We start from the raw sequence: 6,656 nt of genomic DNA, 5'->3' as shown, positions 1-6,656 counted from the left end.
TGGAGTGGGCTGCCATTTCCTTCTCCAATGCAGGAAAGTGAAAAGTGAAAGTGAAGTTGCTTAGTCGTGTCCGACTCTTTGTGACCCCATGGACTGTAGCCTACCAGGCTCCTCCGTCCATGGGATTTTCCAGGCAAGAGTACTGGAGTGGGTTGCCATCTCCATCCTGCCGCTTAAGAGAGAGATAAAAATGTCTAACACTTGCAGTCTATTTTCTTATTTTGGAGACCCCCTAGCCTTCCTGCCTGTTACCCTCTCACTCCTATCTTTTGTTTCAGCAAAGGTGAGCTCAGCTTACACTGAAGTCTCTCTGCTACTGCAGTAGCCTGAATAAAATGTTTGGCCACCTTAAAAAATAAAAAGTATACTTATATGTATAGCTGAATCACTTTGCTGTACACCAGAAATTAACACAACTACAAATCAACTATACTTCAACAATTTAAAAAAGGAATATATGGAAATTTTAAAGATTATATTATAATTATATAATATATATTATATAATTATAATTATATTAGATTATAATTACTGCAAGGGAAAGTGAAAGTGAAAGTCGCTCAGTGGTGTCTGACTCTTTTCGACCCCATGAACTGTATAGTTCATGAATTCTCCAGGCCAGAATACTGGAGTGGGTAGCCTTTCCCTTCTCTAGGGGATCTTCCCGACCCAGGGATCAAACCCAGGTCTCTCGCATTGCAGGCAGATTCTTTACCAGCTGAGACACAAGGGAAGCCCTAGTGCAAGGAAAACGACCGTTTATTATGTAACAAAATCCAGAACTCATTAAAAAAATTAAGTTAATTCAACTGCAAACATAAGGCATGGCAACCAGCAAAATGGGGGTGGGAGAACAGAGCAGGGGGATCTTCATTGCTTGAAGCACAGGAACAAGCGATTATTTCCTTAGCACACGGATAGTTTCTATAGTGAAGAAGAAAATGTGACTCGTCCAAAAGGGAAACCAGGAAAAGGTGAAAGTGAAGTCGCTCAGTCGTATCCAACTCTTTGCGACCCCATGGATTGTAGCCCACCAGGCTCCTCCATCCATGGGAATTTCCAGGCAAGAATACTGGAGTGGGTTGCCATTTCCTTCTCCAGGGGCTATTCCCCACCCAGGGATCAAACCCACATCTCCAGGGTGTGTCTCCTGCATTGCAAGCAGATTTTCTACCTGCTGAGCAATTGGGAAAGTCCAACTTCTATGGATTTTATTAAGAACTCTGAAATTTAAAATGGGATATCCTTTGGTCCAGTAAATCCCATTCTACAAAATCATCTTACAAATACAGTTCTTGTGCTCTAAGAAAAAGATTTGTTCACTTAGCACTGTTCATATCAGCAAAACATTCTAAACAACCTACAGATCTATCAATAATGTTATGGCTAATTTATGTCCCAGCCATACAATGGAAAATTATAAAGCAATTCAAAAGAAAAAGGTAAATCTACATACAGTTACATGTTAAGATCCTTTGATGTGTTTGGTTAAAAATGTAATCTGCATACAGAATTTTTTTCTTTTTTGCTCAGCCCTGTCTGACTCTTTGCCACCCCATGAAATATACAGTCCATGGAATTCTCCAGGCCAGAATACTGGAGTGGGTAGCATTTCCATTCTCCAGAGGATCTTCCCAACCCAGGGATCAAACCCAGGTCTCGCATACACAGATAGTGCAATAATATTTATGAAAAAGATATACTTGCATATATCTGGATATGCTTGCAAATGCAAAGAAAATGGTTTGTAAGGATAAGCGCCCACTTTTTAACACTTCTGTTAAGAATAGGAATGCGATACAAGGAAATTTTAGAACTGGGCTTTGGGTTCTTCCTTTCCCACTTTTTATTTTATGCATTTACTTCTAACTTTTTACAAGGAGAACATTATGTCTGTAAAGAATAAAAATAACAAACTGTGCTGGACCAGGTTCACCAAAGCCTTACCTGAGAACCATGCTTCTGGATCATCCCCTCAAAGGTAAAATCTCCCACTTAGAACACAGGGAAAGTCTATGCCTTTTGTGTGTGTGAGTGTGTGTGTGTGTGTGTGTGTGTGTACCTGAACAAGCCAAATTCTCCCAGTCAATTGTGAGTCGTATAAGCACTCATTTCATTCGCCTTAAGAAGTGCCTCTTGTATTAACTAAATCCTGAGAGGATGGGTGCCAGGGACAAATTGGGGGCTAGTTAGATCATGGCATTTGGTCCCATCACATCATGGCAAATAGATGGGGAAACAATGGAAACAGTGACAGACTTTATTTTGAGGGGCCCCAAAACCACTGCAGGTGGTGACTGCAGCTGTGAAATTAAGAGACACTTGCTCCTTGGAAGAAAAGCTATGACCAACTTATACAACATATTAGAAAGCAGAGACATTACTTTGCCGACAAAGGTCTGTCTAGTCAAAGCTATGGTTTTTCCAGTAGTCATGTATGGATGTGAGAGTTGGACTATAAAGAAAGCTGGGTGCGGAAAAATTGATGTTTTTGAAGTGTAGTGTTGAATAAGACTCTTGGAGATCTTATCGCTGCAAGGAGATCCAACTAGTCCATCCTAAAGGAAATCAGTCCTGAATATTCATTGGAAGGACTGATGCAGAAGGTGAAAGCTGCAGTACTTCGGCCACCTGATGCAAAGAACTGATTCCTTGAAAAAGACCCTGATGCTCGGAAAGATTGAAGGCAGGAGAAGGGGATGACAGAGGATGAGATGGTTGGAAGGCATCACCGACTCCATGGACATGAGTCTGAGCAAGCTCCAGGTGTTGGTGAAGGACAGGGAGGCCTGGCGTGCTGTAGTCCATGGAGTCGTAAACAGTCGGACATGACTGAGTGACTGAACTGAACTGAACTGAACTGAGGCTACCACGTGACCGCCAACGACGTTCTAGCTTTCGGGCACGAGCAGCCCAGGTTCAAACAGACTCGCTTAGAAGTTCTCCAGGAAACCGTTGGGTGGGTGGAGAGGAGTGCTCGGTCCAACAGCTCCTTTCTGATCTTCTGTGCTGTTTGAGAACGTGGCCTTTCCTTCCTGGAAATGAGCCTTAATCCCTCGAAGGTTGCACCAGAGCCGGAGCAGGAGGCGGGGCAAGAGCCTGGGTCCAAGTCCCAGGGGCCTGGGTTGAAGCTGGGGCCTGACCTGGAGAGAGAGAGCTGGCCTCCCGCAGGGCGTGGCCTGGAGCCGGAGCTGCCCTCGGCCTCTGGTCAAGACTGGAACCGAGCTTGGCTGGGCGGTAAGTCGCCGCTGAGGCTCCACCACCTCCGGCCAGCATCGCGGTCTGAGAACCAACTGGCCCAGCGGCCCCGCTGCCACACCAACTGCCTGGAGGCGCCGCTGTCCCGGGCCTTCGGACAGGTGGACTGAAAGGCGGGCTCGCATCCCTGGATCTGCTGCTGCCCATGGTGTTAAAGGCCTTTCTCGGCACTGGCCTGATTTACCAGCCCCAGGATGAAGAAGACGACCTCGAGGAGCAGTACACCCAGGTAGGGAGACCCGCCAAGGCTGCGCGACGCTTTGTGCAGGACATTTCACCGCCAACGACTCTCTCTCATCTTCTCCGTCTCTAGGAAGAGCACCGAGGTCAATTATGCCTCCATCCTAGTGGTCTCCAACACTGAGACACTGCTGGAGCTGGAAATCTTAGAAGAAATTTGCAAGATGGATGACCCGGTGCAGGTTTTGATTGTGACACAGGACAGTGGAACCCAGATCCCCTACAACGAGGTGTGTGCTAAGAACCAGGGCTCCTGTGTCCCTCCTCCAATCCACTCTTGTTCGCCTGGAAAAGGAACAAGGGCCTCAATCTGAAAACCTACACCTTCCCCATCTACAGCCTAGCCTGTCAGATCATCTACCTGGCCAACATCCTGGGAGGAACTGTGAGAGGATTGGGCTGAGCCAGTTACTTCTCCAGGCCAAAGCCATGAGGCTGCAGGACTACCTGAAGACAGGTGAAGGAGAGGAAAACTAAGGTAGCAAGGTGTGGATGATCCATTTCCTGAGAAGGTTGGCAGCCTTGAAAAGAGTCTGGCCTTGAAGAAGATCAAGGTACCTAGCGGCTGGGGTTTATAGGGAGGCCAGGAGAAGGTGGGAGGGTTAAGAGGACTTGTTCCAAGTACCATAGCAGCAGCACTCCCGGATTATCAGATAGAGTCCTTGACTGGAAGCTAGGTGTGCTCTGCTCTAATTGATCCTTAATCCAACTTTCTTAAAATAGCACACTGAAGAGAGCCAGGAAAGAATCTAAAAAAAAGTGGATATGTGTATAACTTATTCACTGTGCTGTACACATGAAACTAACACAACACTGTAAAGCAACTATACTATAATAATTTTTTTTTGAAATAAAGTAAAAGGAGATAGGTCCTAAAAAAAAAAAGAAAAGAAAAAGGAAGAATGCCTCAAATCTTAAGTCCTTGATAACATTTCACTTTCATGCACTGGAGAAGGAAATGGCACCCCACTCCAGTGTTCTTGCCTGGAGAATCCCAGGGACGGGGGAGCCTGGTGGGCTGCCGTCTATGGGGTCGCACAGAGTCAGGCACGACTGCAGCAGCAGCAGCAACATTCTGGTTAAAAACACAAATTGTACGTTCTCAGGGTAGGTCTGTTCAGTACAGATGTTGATATTCAGGTTTAATTTGGTTTTCTGGTCAAATTACTCTGAAATTCTTACTTCCAGTTTAAGCCTTTGCTATTTCTGGGAGCCCCCTAAACTTCGTTTGGAATTCATTAGAATAAAAAGACAAAACTTTAAACAAAAGTTGCATGATGTTTTTGAGAAAGAAAGATGACCATTTAAAAAGTAAATTATAGCATAGTGCCAGGCACATATTGCTGCTGCTACTGCTAAATCTCTTCAGTCGTGTCTGACTCTGTGCGACCCCATAGACGGCAGCCCACCAGGCTCCCCCATCCCTGGGATTCTCCAGGCAAGAACACTGGAGTGGGTTGCCATTACCTTCTCCAATGCATGAAAGTGAAAAGTGAAAGTGAAGTCACCCAGTTGTGTCCGACTCTTAGCGACCCCATGGACTGCCAGGCTCCTCCATCCATGGGATTTTCCAGGCAAGAGTACTGGAGTGGGGTGTCATTGCCTTCTCCAGGCACATATTAGCTGTTCAATAATTTTTGTGCCGGCAAACCTAGTACTCTGAATAAAACTGGTGAAAATGAGAAGACACCTTCTGGAAAAAGCCTTTTAATACTCAGTTTCTGAAATGGTGTTTGTGCAGTTAAAATAGTAAAAGATAACAACCTAATAGAAGTTTAGAAAAAGTCATAATGTCTATAGTAATTAATGCTTTCACAGTTTTGTATAAGATTCAGATTTTGTGTATTCAGGAGTTTTAAACTTTAGACTGTGAAAGAAACTTTGAAAAGCATGCCAGAGATTTGTGGGAAGAAGCAAATCTCTATTACCTTCTATATTCTAAAATCATAATCCATATATTTTGATTTTTTACTGAATTTTAATGTTTAAATCAATAAACTATAGTGTTGTAATATCATATGTAAGTCACACACAATATCATAATTGAAGGTTATTTACCTGAATATATTTTTGTGGCAGGTCCTCTACTTTACATCACTTTCTAGACAACTGGAATTTAAGGCAACTTCTATGACAGTGGTCCCCTTGTTTCACTTGGCATTCCTTCTAATCATATTAATTGCAATTGTATCATGCTAAAGGTAAAACAATTTTATTAGTAAATTCTAAAAAATATTTTATTGTGTAATAAATATAATGTCTAGATATGTTGGGGTAGTATGTAATTTCCTTGGTTCTGTCTCTCCACAGCAAAGATTTGAAACACAGTGGAACAGTGTTACAGCTCGATTACAGCTCAGAGTTTTATTCAGCAAGCAGAGGAAAGTATACCCTCGAGGCATGAGGGCAAGCTGACCCCAAAGGGGAGGCCTCAATCCATCTTGGCTTCCTGTTTTTATACATTTGTCTCCTCCCCCTGAGTCTGCCTTATGTAAACTGGGCTAGCCAGGAGGGCTGTTTGTTTCACCTGAGGGTCTCACTTCAGCCCTCAGGTTTTCTTTCGTTCCATTTTTGCATGCTTTTTCCTTTCTTGTCTTTTAGCCACCACCATTTGGGACTCCTTTTTCCTATTCTAACATCTAACATTCCCACCTCAAGAGACCGGAGGCCCAATTCTTTGGGAATTGGGGCGTCAAGCTCTCGATGGCTACTTTGCTGAGGTGGGATGGTGAGTGGAAAAGGGCCTCCCCTTCTTGCCAGTCTGAAGCCTCAGAGTCCTTATAATGGTGTCCATCTAAGAGTGAGTGATATTTTCTGTGGTTGGGTGTAGTTTTATATATCCCTGTTGAACTGGCACTGCATGTTGCAGCTTGTTGACCTGGGCAGAGACAAAATGGGTTAAACAATTGATCATACATGGAGCAATCATAAGCAGCATCAATATGGTGATCACAGGGATTAGTAGGGGCATTGCTTACTGCTGTTAAGTCGCTTCAGTCGTGTCCGACTCTGTGCGACCCCATAGACGGCAGCCCACCAGGCTCCCCCGTCCCTGGGATTCTCCAGGCAAGAACACTGGAGTGGGTTGCCATTTCCTTCTCCAATGCATGAAAGTGAAAAGTGAAAATGAAGTCGCTCAGTCATGTCTGACTCTTAGC

At 44.3% G+C, this 6,656-nt stretch overlaps 1 pseudogene; it reads left to right on the top strand.

Annotated features, from left to right (window-relative positions):
- The first annotated feature begins 3,041 nt into the window (after window positions 1-3,041).
- On the top strand, window positions 3,042-6,326 carry LOC102390668 (annotated as a pseudogene).
- Window positions 6,327-6,656: the final 330 nt, after the last annotated feature.

This window comes from Bubalus bubalis, chromosome 14, assembly GCF_019923935.1.
Source record: "Bubalus bubalis isolate 160015118507 breed Murrah chromosome 14, NDDB_SH_1, whole genome shotgun sequence".
Taxonomy (NCBI): Eukaryota; Metazoa; Chordata; class Mammalia; order Artiodactyla; family Bovidae; genus Bubalus; species Bubalus bubalis.
Note: the sequence above shows the minus strand (reverse complement) of the source record. Positions and strands in the feature narration are given on the sequence as shown.